The sequence below is a fragment of the Rhinatrema bivittatum genome, chromosome 1 (genome assembly GCF_901001135.1).
Source record: "Rhinatrema bivittatum chromosome 1, aRhiBiv1.1, whole genome shotgun sequence".
In the NCBI taxonomy this organism is placed as follows: domain Eukaryota; kingdom Metazoa; phylum Chordata; class Amphibia; order Gymnophiona; family Rhinatrematidae; genus Rhinatrema; species Rhinatrema bivittatum.
The window spans coordinates 537,808,490-537,821,658 of record NC_042615.1 but is presented as its reverse complement, the minus strand read 5'-3'; the positions used below and the strand labels follow the sequence as shown (position 1 = coordinate 537,821,658).

Below are 13,169 nucleotides of genomic sequence, written 5' to 3'. Positions count from 1 at the left end.
GGCATTTGTTTCAATTGAGAAGAGCCAGACAAAAAATGGGATTTTTTTGGTTCAGATTCCACTTTTGTTTCAAATGTATGCACATAACAGAAAATCTCTGCTGGAGGATCCTATCATCAAAGGATTTAACTTGGGACACATTTAGAATGGAAAAAAGGGTCAAATTGTCCATTGGGATCCTCAAGTGTCAGGAATGCATGACAAATTCCTAATATTGGGAAAAGAGAGAAAGGACTCTGAAGATGATGCCATAGTCCTCTCTGAGACCAGTGACCTGGCAAAAAATGAAGCCAGTGTAGCATGAGGAATTTAGGAAAGGACCTCAAATGGCCGGAAAAGATCATAGCATTTTCTGAGGTATTTCTGTTGCGCACCCTGGTTGCGCTAAGGCCACTGCTGGGCCGGCTCACCTCTCTCGTCCCTCCGGTGGTCCTGTTCCCTCCTCGCCGGCTCCCGCAATGAGTCATCTGCGCCCCAGATGCCTGGCGCCCATGTCTCCAGCTCCTTCCAGTTCCCAGGCCTCACAGCGTGGTTTGCGTCGGGGCTCCGCAGCCTCGGCCTCGCCCCAGGCAAGCGCGTGCATACTAGGCCGACCTTTAAAGGCGCCGCGGCGGGAAACCTCTCCGCGGCGCTCGGCAATGACATCACCTGAGCCCTGCATAAAAGGCAGGGCTCAGCCGCTCACTATTTGGTTTGGCAAACGGGTCGTCACCTCAGAGTGAAGCTAGTTGCCGTACTTGTTCCTGTGCTTGTTCCAGTGTTCCTGCGTTCCGCGTTCCTGTGCTTGTTCCAGTGTTCCTGCGTCTGTTTCTGAGTTCCTTCATTCCTGTGTCTAGTTCTACGTTCCGCTACCCAGGTAGTACCTCCTTGGACTGATACCCGGTACTGATCTCGGCCTGCCTCTGACCTTGCTTGGACTGATTATCTGGAACTGACCTCTGCTTGCCTTTGACCACGTTTGGATCAATACCTGGAACTGACCTCTGCTTGCCTCTGACCACGCTTGGACTGATACCTGGAACTGACCTCTGCTTGCCCTGACCACGCTTGGACTGATTCCTGGAACTGACCCTTGCTTTGGCTGACCACAAAAGCACTCTCTTACCACTGGATCCAGAGGGTAAAGCCTTCCAAAATCTGGTCCTCTTTGAAATTAGGCTCTGGGACACCCCACTCATGATCAATCCAATCTTGAATGGATTCCATCATGGGAAAAAAACAAGAGGCTTTGCACAAAGAGACCAAAAAAGATTTGTCTTTGGCTCAGAAGTGGAATCTGCCTCAAGAACGCCAAACATAGTCAAGGTCTGGGAATTCAAGCCTGGAAGTTCATCTTTATGAAAGAACCGCAACATGGTTCCTTATGGCTCCAATCTGGGGGGAATTTCCCCATCCTCAAAGGAGGCAGGATTGGCGTCATCACCCATGCCATCTGGTTCTCCAGCCAAAAGAACCGCTGCCATCAGGGGGTACTCCAGTGCGAAGAGAAGGCAAGGTTCCCAACTGTGCCTCTGCCCTAGGAGCTTGGGACAGAGTTGAGGACTGCGCCTGAAGAAAGGATTAAACTTCTTAGACACATGACTATGCTTGGCGTTCTTGGGGTAGATTCCGCTTCTGAGCCAAACACAAATCTTTTTTGTCTCTTTGTGCAAAGCCTCTTGTTTTTTTCCTATGATGGAAGCCATTCAAGAATGGATTGATCATGAGTGGGGTGTCCCAGAGCCTAATTTCAAAGAGGGTCAGATTTTGGAAGGCCTTACCCTCTGGATCCAGTGGTAAGAGAGTGCTTTTGTTTTCTGAAGGTAGATGAACTTGTGTGTGCAGTCTCCAAGTGGACCACTATTCCCGTTGAAGGAGGAGTGGCCTTGAAGGATGCTCATGATAGAAAGATTGATACTATCCTTAAGCAGCCATTTGAAGCTGTGGCAATGACCTTGCAAATTGTTTCTTGTTGTTCCTTGGTGGTTTGCTGTATTTGCTTCTCTATCAGGAGGTTGATGATTCTGGGGTACATTCCGGCCAGGCATCACTTATGGTTGAGAAGTCGGTCAGCCAATGCAACCTCCAAGGCTAATCTCACCAAGTTGCCTTTTAATGGCTCGCTCTTGTTTGGTAGCAAGTTGGGAAAGATGGCCAATAAGTGGGGTGAACCTCGTTTTCCGGAAGATAAGAGACTGGCACAACGCTCCCTTGTCATGGGAGGTCGTGCTAGAAGGTCCGGATGCTTTCAACCCTATAGCGGAGCGAGCTTTAGAGGACTCAGCCCTTCGATAGATCTCAGTCCTTTTCACGACAACCCAGAAAAGGCGCAGGCTGGGGGTGGTGGATCCTCCTAACCCTCCCAAAGAAGGTTTGCCAATCCACCCCTGGGAATAGGAGATATAGGGTTGCCTCTCTCTTTTCTCAGAAGTGGGTCGAGATCACATCATTTCAGTGGGTCCTGGAGGTGATACAAGCAGGATATGAGCTAGAGTTTTGCAGTACTTCTCAGGATGTGTTCATGGCATCTCCCTGCCACTTCCCGCAGAAGAAGTAGGCGGTGAAGTATTCATTAGCAAGACTTCTCAGGCTGAGGACTGTGGTTCCAGTGCCCACATCTCAATAAAATATGGTGCGATATTCTATTTATTTTGTTGTGCCAAAGAAGGGGGACTCCTTTCTTTCCAACCTGGACCTCAAGGGCGTCAATCATTATCTGCAAGTGAGGCATTTTCGCATGGAAACCTTGCGCTCTGTGATCATGGCAGAACAATTGGGGGAATTTCTGACCTCTCTGGATCTGTCAGAGGAGTATCTTCACATTCCCATCCAACTGGAGCATCAACGATTCCTGCGGTTCGCAGTTTTGGGATGCCACTTTCAGTTTTGGGCGCTGCCCTTTCGTCTGGCCACCACTCCCAGAACCTTTTCCAAGGTAATGATGGTAGTTGTGGCAGCGTTGAGAAAGGATGGAATACAAGTAAACCCGTAATCAGACAATTGACTGATTCATGCCAAATTGCTGGAAGAGAGCCACCTCATGACTTGCAAGGTGATTTCCCTGTTGTGAGAGCTCGGCTGGGTGATGAATCTAGTCAAGTGCAGCCTTCGGCCTACTCAGTCGCTGGAATACCTGGGAGTTTGGTTCTACATGCAGCAAGGCAAGGTGTTTCTGCCGGACACTCAGATTCAGAAGTTGCTAGCCCAAATCCGCCTCTTGTTGTCAATTCTGCACTGGACTGTATGGGTTTACCTGCAGGTCCTCGGCTTAATGGTGGTGACCCTGGAAGTGGTACTGTGTGCGAGGACCCATTTGCGTCTTCTTCAGCGCTCCTTGCTGTCTCAGCAGAATCCGCAGTCTCAGGACCAATCAATTTAGCTCCATTTGCCACTGGAGGTCTCCTCCCAATCGCAGTGGTGGCTGCAGGAGGATCACCTATAGAAGGGTGTCTCCCTATCCCTACTGAACTGGCTGTTACTGACAATGGATGCGAGTCTCCTTGGTTGGGGTGCTCACTGTTAGGAGCTGATGGCGCAAGGGCGGAGTGCAGAAGAGTCTCTCTGGAACATCATTCAACTGGAAGCCAGGGCTGTCTGGTTGGCATGCTTATAGTTCAGCGGCAGACTGCAAGGTTGATCAGTCCACATAATGTCAGACAATGCCACTACCACGGCTTATGTTAATGGCAGGGAGGCACCAAGAGCCAACAGGTGTAGCTGGAAATTGATCAACTTATGGAATGGGCAGAAGTGATCTCAGCCTTGCATATTGCAGGCAAGGAGATTGTATGAGCAGACTTTCATAGCAAAACACTTTTGCCTTTGCCCAAAAGAATTTGGAACAAATGTCAGAGATAGCTTTTAAATCATAATAGACTTTTCTATCTCTAAAGAATATGAAATTGGAAACAAGGTCTTTTACTATAATTATAGTAAAAACAGAGCCAAAGATAGCAAATTTTTGCCTAGCTGGAAAGGACCTTTTGCAATTGTGGATAAAGTCTCACAAATCGCATATCTTATTCAAATTAAGATAAATCCTGATGGTGAAAATGTCCTTAAATGGGTCCACATTAACCAGCTCAGACCTTGTCACCCTCGTAAATTTGTGCATCAAACTGCTGTGCCCAATGACACTGACATTAACAATAAAGCAGAGGAGTAGTTCTCTACTGTTTTTCAGATGAAGAGCCAATCCCTGAGGGCGATCATCCTAGTGCTGCTGGTGATAGGAGCATAAGCTGCCAAGCTGGTCGAGCCTGGTCCTTCCTCCAGTATTGTAATGCAAGACACCCTGGCTTCCTCATCACGCAGTCCCAGAAAGATATTGTGTCGCTGGACACCCAACATGAGATTCAGAAACATTTTAACCTCACCAACATGCATTTGTCTGCAACTAAAGCTTGGTTCAAAGATCACCTGAAATATGCTATTCCAAATGTCCAGAACATTCTTAGCCAATTGGACAAAATCATGATCCAGCCCATTAGAAAAGACTTTGACCCAAAAGGTTTATTGGACTAATTGTGGGATCCATTATCTTTTCTGCCCTGGGTTCCCTCTTTGGTACATCCATGTCCATTGCCAATACAGTGTCCATAAAAAAATTGTAGAACACTGTTAGAGTTGCAGGATGATATGAAAAGTATCTCTAAACAAATACGACACCAACAAGAACAGTTAACTTCTCAACATAAAACACAAAGTAATACTGTCACCTTGGTTAACCTACATTCTCAAGCAATGAAGCATAACTAAGAGGACATTACCAACATTAAAACCATGCTCAGCGAAGACTGCACTTTTATCCAGCCCATTCAAGTGCTTACCAATGACTTGTTTAGAGAGCTGGACAACAGCATGAGTAATTAAATGAAAGGACAGATTCCAATCTAATTAGTCTCTCCAGATGTCATTACAGACATTCGCTAAAATTACCCGAAGTAACATTGAACCTATCCAGGTCCAGATTGCTTATCATATGGGTAATGCTATACTTCTGTATGTGGACAATGAGAATATGGAGGTTGCGTATGTTTTAAATTTGCCTTTCATTTTACCTGAGAATGTTTACCAATTGAAACACGTAATTAATATAGGTACATGGACAAACAATGTACACCTGCATGTAGACATCCCTACCCTACTAGCCTAATAGACTGACAACACACAGCACTATTTAGTTCCCAATTTAGGTCTATGCCAACAAATAAAGGACATACATTAGTTGTGTCCTATTACGCCTTTCCTTAAGGATACTACCGAAACTCTGTATGGTTTGTCCTCGGTCAACGTCCAAGTGAAATGTAAAATTACCATGACAAAGTATGATGAATTCTCTGAAACAAGGTTGCTGTTGTAAATAATGTTTGGTTAATTAGCTCCCCTCTGAAAGAACTTGCTGTTTCTAACAAGTATGATGTTATCAGAAAGATTCCCTTACCCAGTAATGTTTCTGTAGTCACAGTATCAAAGAACTTAATAGTTACTGTAGAGGGTATGTCCTTATACTACCTAGAACCAGAACTGGTTCCCACAGAGGTAGATGTGTTTCGGGACCATATCTACACTATGGAACTGTCTGTAGACCAAGACTCAGCAGAAATTGCTGACTACAATTATGATTCCAGAGATGAAGATATTTTACAAACTGACTATGGTTTATGGTTTATTTGGTTTTTTAATAAAACCATCACAATTCTGTCTTGTGCCTTATTTGCCCTAGCCATGATGATCATAGTCCACATCCTATTTTCAATCACCAACTTTAAAAGGGTAAGTGCCTAATGAGATACACATATGAGGTTCCAGATAATCAGTGATCACACTTCATCACTTTCCAGACTAGGGAAAGGTGGGTTGCACACACTCTACCTCAAGTCTGAAATGATGTCCATATCTCATATTTCTACAACATTATTTCCTTACTCCTTATCACATACATATATTTTCTGTTACTATTACCCATTTATTTTTCTTCATTACACTTTTTGCCTTTCCTCATTATAACATGATTTTATTCACTATTATCCTATTACATTATACCACTCCCATTCTATTATTACTATTATGATTTCTTATAAATGTCATGACTATTATTATTGTTGCATTATTTCTACCTCATGTTAATGATGCCATCATTGGTGGTCACAGCCAATACAAAATGGAAATGATGAGCGGTGTACGTTAGTGGTAATTAACCAGTAGAAATGGTACAGCACTGAAGGATCACAGATCCTTATAGTAAATTTAATCCCAAAATGAAAGTGAAGACTTAAGGTAAACGTTTCCACCTTTATTCAAGGATACTTAGGGCCGGATTTTAAAAGGGTTACGCATGCCAGGCCTATTTTCAAAAGGCCCTGCGACGCGCGTAAAGCCCCGGGACACGTGTAAGTCCCGGGGCTTGCAAAAAGGGGTGGGGCATGGGCGGTCCTGTGCGGGGTGGGGGCAGGGTCAGAGGATTACGTGCCGGCAGTCTGCCGGTGTGTGCAACCTGTGCCTGCCTCCAGGCAGGCGCAAAAGGTGAAATAAAGGTTTGGGGGGGTTAGAGTAGGGCTGGGGGGGTAAGTTAGGGGAAGGGGTGGGAAGGTTAGGTTAGGGGGAAGGGAATTTCCCTTCCAGGCTGCTCCGATTTCAGAGAGGCCTGGGAGGGAACGGAGGAAGACAGCACGGCTCGGCGCACGCAAGGTGCACAACTGTGCACCCCCTTGCACGCGCTGATCCCGGATTTTATAACTTGCATGCGCATATTATAAAATCTTCCCCTTAGAGTAGAGTTTCGGTCCCCCAACACAGGCCATGTTTCGCCACATGGGCTGTGTCGGGAGAGACAGGGGCTCAGAGGACACTGTCAGCAAAATCCAGAGAAAATAATGAATAAACATGAAACAATAAATATGATCAAGGATCCACATAACAAAAAAGACACCATATAGCAAGCAATTCTAATTAAAAATTTAATAAAATGAAAATAAACATAATAACTTTGTGGCTCTATTTATTATGTTATTCACTGACGAATTATTTTACCGTTGCTTTTTATTGTTAACTTGTTCTATGTTCATTGCCCAAATGTTCAATTGCTCAAATGTTCTATGTAACACCATAGCCGCGACTGTTCTGTTATATGGAAACCAACATGATTTGATATTTTATTCAAGAATGTCGGTATAGAAAAATTCTAAATAAATAAATAAATAAATAACTTAAAAGGATGAAAACCTGGCATCTATTAGAAAAGGATCAGAGAACATAAAAAACATATAAAAGCATATAAATATGTGGTATTTATTTATTTTATTATTTAAAAACTTTTATATACCTGTATTTGGATGTAACCATCATATCAGTTTACAATATTTATATTTATCTACCTAATAACAAACATCATATACAATAACCAGTAACATCAATCTCTCCCTTTTTAAAATTAAACATAATTTACAATTTGAAGTCAAAACTTGAATCATTCACCTAGACATTCATACCATAACAGTTTCTCAGGTCTCTGCTGTGTGCTGGCAAAAAATTATTATTTCCATAGTTTTCTGTCATGTGTCACTTTTCTCTGTGCCAAATGCTTGTTTGTATAACCATGTTTTAATTTTTTTCTTGAAATGTAGTTGCATATGAACAAACATATATATCAAAGGAATAATGGGCCGTGGAGGGAGAAGGGAAAGGGGAGGAAAGAAAAGAAGAGCAGAAACCAAAAACGAAGGGAAGCGGGGCAGAAGGAGGGGGAAAAAGGGAAGAGGGAGAGAGGGGAGGGGGGAGGGGGGAAGAAAAAGAAGAGGAAAGAGAAGAGAGAGAGAGGGAGGGTGGTAATAGGAGGGGAGGAGGGAGAGGGAAAGAGAAGATAGAAGGAAAGGGAACAAGAACCAAGAACAAGGGAGAAGGGAAAAGAAAGGGAGATCTTCAAATGACATATGTTCAGAACAACACTCGAATATTTATTGTTTCATGTTTATTCATTATTTTCTCTGGATTTTGCTGACAGTGTCCTCTGGGCCCCTGTCCCTCCTGACACAGCTTATGTGGCAAAACACAGCCCATGTCAGGGGACTGAAACTCTAAGCATCCTTGAATAAAGAAGGAAACGTTTACCTTAAGTCTTCACTTTCATTTTTTTATTAAATTTACTATAAGGATCAGTGATCCTTCAGCACTGTACCATTTCTACTGATCATTGGTGGTCATACATGTCATATAGCTGAGGTCTGCAAAGTAGCGGTAGTTAGGCTTAAATGAGATAAGCTCCATTACTGGCTCATCCTGCTTAAGAAGGGGGAAATGTAGGGAGATAGCTCATGTTTTACCACTGAATTACCAATATGAATCATATAGCAAAAGAAATGTACAGGCCAGTGTGGTGGCAGGTCCCAGGCACTGTCACGGCAAGAGAAAGACTTATACCCAGGTGAACTTTAAACTGTACTGTCTCAGTGGAAAATGAAGAACTTTCATCCTGATACACTGAAGGATACCTTATTAGATCTGCCTATTTGTAAAGGTCTTTCCAAATAAAACAAAAAGCAGACAGAGAGACAGCAACTTAAGCCCATAAGCCGGAGTTATGGGTGAACCAAAGGTCAGACTTATGGGTGAAGCAAAGGTCAGAAAGACCCCTAACTCTAGAGGGGAGGGGGCAGTCAGAGATAGAGAAAAATGCTGACACTAGCAGAAAACTTGGCATACAGACATGGCAGTTCTTTCCCTGAAGAAATGGGGAGGGGGAACAAGACCTGCAATGTGGCAGGACCCCTCTCAAATTAATGGAGAGGGGGAAAGACCTGCAATGTGGCAAAAGACCCTCCAACCACCGCATGGTTATGCATGAGGTTATGCTTATTCATCAGCTGGGAAGTATAAGACAGTGGGCAAAGAAGGGAGGTAGAAGCAGTGGACCCCCGGGAGGGAGCGACCCTGAAACCAACGAGAGGAGAAAGGCTGAAGTGAAGGACCCCCTGAAGGAGGAAAATGAGAAAAAGAGCACCAGGAGAAAACCCAGACAGCGAATCCTGAGAAAGTAAGAGGGGGCGAGAAGCAGACCAGCACTCCCTGCTATCAAGAAAGGAGAAGACTACCGTAGGTGAGGCCAGGTAATTGGAAAGAGGAGACCCCTGCTCAGGTGCAGAGTGACATGGAGTCATAGACGGTAAGGGGTGAGAGCAAGCCTAGACAGCCAGCAAGCACCCGGGCCAGAAGCAAGTCTCCTTTCTGGACAGCCTGCCTGCTCTGCCAGTACCAATCCTAAGAAGCAAGCCTCTACCCTGCCCACATTCTCCAGCTCTCCAGCCGGAGCCTTCTTCAGAGGTGAACAGAGGTATCGTCTGAAGTTGGAATCAGGGGTAAGTAAGTTAGCCATAAGTGTTAATATATTAAGCAGGCTAAGGTTTATGGCATGTCTGTCATGATACAGGATACAGAACTTTCTTTAGGGAAAACTGATGCTTAGTGGCCAGGATGTTAGAGACAGGAATTGTTGTTATTTTCTAAATGCTGTGTGCTGCCAAATCTGACAAATAAAAGTCTATTTCTGAGGAGAATATATGTTGTCTTTTCCTGACTTCGGATTGCAAGTAAGGTGGGAGGGCAGCTGGCAGTGTCTTGTAGCAGACAGATCCCTGCACCCCTAAACTTTTTTACAGTCACGGCTGCATACATGGATGCTGGGAAGCCGCTGCCTAGTGAGGTTTGGGCTCATTCCACTCGGGCTCTGGAAGTGTCATGGGCAGAAGTGAAATGGTTGTCTCCTGTTGACATTTGCCAAGCTGCGACGTGGTCCTCCTTACACAACCTTTTCCAGGTATTATCACCTGGATGTTCAGGCCCGGGAAGATGCAGCCTTGCATGTGTGGTTTTGTATGGACCACGGGCAGCCTCCCACCCTATTTAGGAGTAGCTTGGGTACATCCCATTTGTTCTGGATTCATCTGTCTGGATGCTAAGAAATGAGCAATTACTACTTACCTGATAATTTCCTTTTCTTTAGGACGGTCAGATGAATCCAGCTTCCCTCCCTTGGCTGCCGTACAGTTGCATATTGCTTCTCCTGTATACCTACATGTTACAGGGATTACTGGCAAGTGTTACTCCAGTCCCTTGACTAGTGTTCTTATGTCCTTATCTGTGCTCAGTGTTGCCTGTTGGCTGAGTATTGACATGGTTATCTGTTTTTAATCAAGTCTTTTGCTAGTCTGTTCACAGTTGCTTTTGAAGAGAATACTGGCAGGCTGATGTCACTGCAAGGGTTTATATACTGTGACGTCAGCTTGCTCCATCTCCATCTGCTGGTAAGAGTGCATAACCCACTTGTTCTGGATCCATATGACTGTCCTACAGAAAAGGAAATTATCAGATATGTAGCAATTTCTCAACTTTTTTGTGAGCCTCTACAGAGTCTCTCTCTTTCTCTCTCTCTCTCCAGCTTGCAATATGTTGTGGTAAAATAGTTATGCGCTATTTTTGCTATATTTATCGCAAAATGATTAATCTAGGCCTTAGCCAGCTGCCCGCACCACACAGACTTCTTTCTTATCCTGAGCTTGTATATAGAGGAAGATGGTCCATTGTGACAAGTTCACCTGTGCCTCTGCCTCCTCTTACCCTGTTTTTTAAAATTAAAGAAGAGAGACTGGTGGGGCTTTCAGTGCTTTCCCAGCTCTTCTTTTGGCCATATGAGTTCTCACCATGTCCACATTGCCTGTTCTGTAAAGGATGCATGCCACACAGCATTTTTGTTAATGTAGGTGTGCCTTGGGTTTGAAAAGTTTGTGAAGCACTGGTTTGGGAGGTCTAGAACCCAACATAGCAGGATCAGAATGCAAACACTGAGTGAGTAACGATAACCGGGTAAATCTACACTGTTATCTTTAGCCAGATACTCAGCCACATATATCTGGCTAATTTGCAGCTGAATATCTGGCTAAATCTATTGGCTCAAAGTTTCTACATCTCCTGAACTTTCAGCCACATTTAAGGAAGGCATTCCCAGGGACATGTTTTGGGCAGAAACAAAAAAAAGAATATTCGTAGATTGTATTTTCAAATCTACACGGGTTGTTTTCCATAGAAAATCTACCCACACACAAAAAAAACCAGGAGGAAATGTCCATGGGTACTTTGCATCAACAGCACATTTGACAGGGAAAATAAGCCCTATATATTTAAAAATAATTGTATTTTCCAATATATCAACTGAGGCCAAATAAAGGATCATTACTATGTGTTTCTCCACATAGGGAAACTTGAAAAGCACATTTGAGAGTAAGGGCATTCTCTGTAGTGGCTCCATCACTGTGAAATAGGTGTCTAGTAGAGATCAGACTTGAGCATAATTTCCTCATCCTTCAGGAAAAAGTTGAAAACGTGACTGTTTCCTATGGTTGTATTCTGAAGGGCATGTTTTTATAAAAGTATATGGTATGGTATTTATGGAACTCTGGGTGATTGTGGGTTGGATTGGGGATGTGGAGTGGCATTTGCTGATTGGCAATTATATTTAATATTTCTGTTGTAGTTGTAATTTGTTATTGCAGTGTCTGATGACATTGATTTTAGTTTTCTACTGTTGTGTTTGTAATGGTTTTAAGACTGCACAAAGTGATGTACAGAATTCAATTTTAGGGCCTGGAAGGCTGTTTAAGAACATAAGAACATGCCATACTGGGTCAGACCAAGGGTCCATCAAGCCCAGCATCCTGTTTCCAACAGTGGCCAATCCAGGCCATAAGAACCTGGCAAGTACCCAAAAACTAAGTCTATTCCATGTAACCATTGCTAATGGCAGTGGCTATTCTCTATTATTATTATAGAATATGTGGCTATTCTCTATTATTATTATAGAATAATAAATGAAACGTACTTTCTCTTTGAAACTCGGTGCAAAGTCTACAGGCAAAATGTACTTTGCCCCAAAGCAGAGTTTGAAAATTGGCTCCTAAAACTGTTTGCCATTGTCTGATATAGTTGAATGGATTTTGCTGTTCCTTGCTATTTTTTCAGACCGGGCTCCACAGTCAGAGCCTGAAGAATGTAGAATCCTGACAAAAAGACAGCAGCGCCAGCACGTCTGGTGCTGCGACTATAACATGGGGGAATCGGCATGACAGGCGCAGTTAGTAAGCAGGGGGGGGGGGGGGGTGGTGGTGGGTTGCTCAGGCGAGGCGGGAATCACCAGCCAATCAAAATTGGACACGGCTGCCAAGACAGCATTCAAATTTAGCCAGCAGAGGGTGTTTTAGCCACTAGCCAGATAGCAGCAAGGTTAGCAGGGGCCTGACTTGTTGTGGCCGGTGGCGGTTCGGTTACTCGAGCGATATAGCCAGTGAATCCTGTTAAGGTGCATATCCCAGCGGTCTGGTCATGCCGAGGGGAAAGGAAAAGGGGGCTAGTGCAGCCCCAGTGCAAATTTTTCCTAAAAAAGGGCAAAGGGGGTCAGACGCTTTAAAGTATATGGAGCACCCCCAGACCACGGTGGCGTGAGCACCCTTAGGCCCAGCACACCACTGCGGGCAGATGTTAGTTCGGGGGGAAAGCGGGCCTGAGGTCTACCTGCCTGAGGAAATTGAGGCGGGCCAAAAGTCCAGCGGGGGTCCGGAACGACCTCCTGCAGTCAATTCGTGTTGCCGTACGGCCGGCGCCATTTTGCAGGAGTTCGTTCCGGACCCCCGCTGGACTTTTGGCAAGTCTTGTGGGGGTCAGGAGGCCCCCCCAAGCTGGCCAAAAGTCCCTGGGGGTCCAGCGGGGGTCCGGAACGACCTCCTGCAGCCGAATCGTTTTTCCTTACGGAAAAACGATTCGCGGTAGGAGATCGTTCCGGACCCCCGCTGGACTTTTGGCAAGTCTTGTGGGGGTCAGCAGGCCCCCCCAAGCTGGCCAAAAGTCCCTGGGGGTCCAGCGGGGGTCCGGGAGCGATCTCCTACGCTCCTGACGTCGGGGGACAAAAAAACAAAATGGCGCCTGCGCTACCTTTGACCTGTCATATGACAGGTCAAAGGTAGCGCCGGCGCCATTTCTACAATGCACGGAGGTCCGAGAGTAAAAGATCACACCGGGACCCTTCCTCTGGACCCCAGGTAATTTAAGGCATTTTGGGGGGGTTCGGGAGGGTGGGGGATTTATTTTAAAGGGTTGGGGTGGGTTTTAGGGTTGTTTTAGTGTGCCGGTTTTCCCGCCCTCCCCCT

At 45.0% G+C, this 13,169-nt stretch overlaps 1 long non-coding RNA gene across 2 annotated transcripts in view; it reads left to right on the top strand.

The window, feature by feature from the left end:
• The window catches only part of LOC115098145, a 105,259-nt gene extending 93,602 nt beyond the window's left edge, over window positions 1-11,657 (top strand). For both annotated transcript variants that reach the window (XR_003858432.1, XR_003858431.1), the window contains one exon: window positions 11,611-11,657. This is a non-coding gene — a long non-coding RNA (uncharacterized LOC115098145). The remainder of the gene's footprint in view (window positions 1-11,610) is intronic.
• Window positions 11,658-13,169: the final 1,512 nt, after the last annotated feature.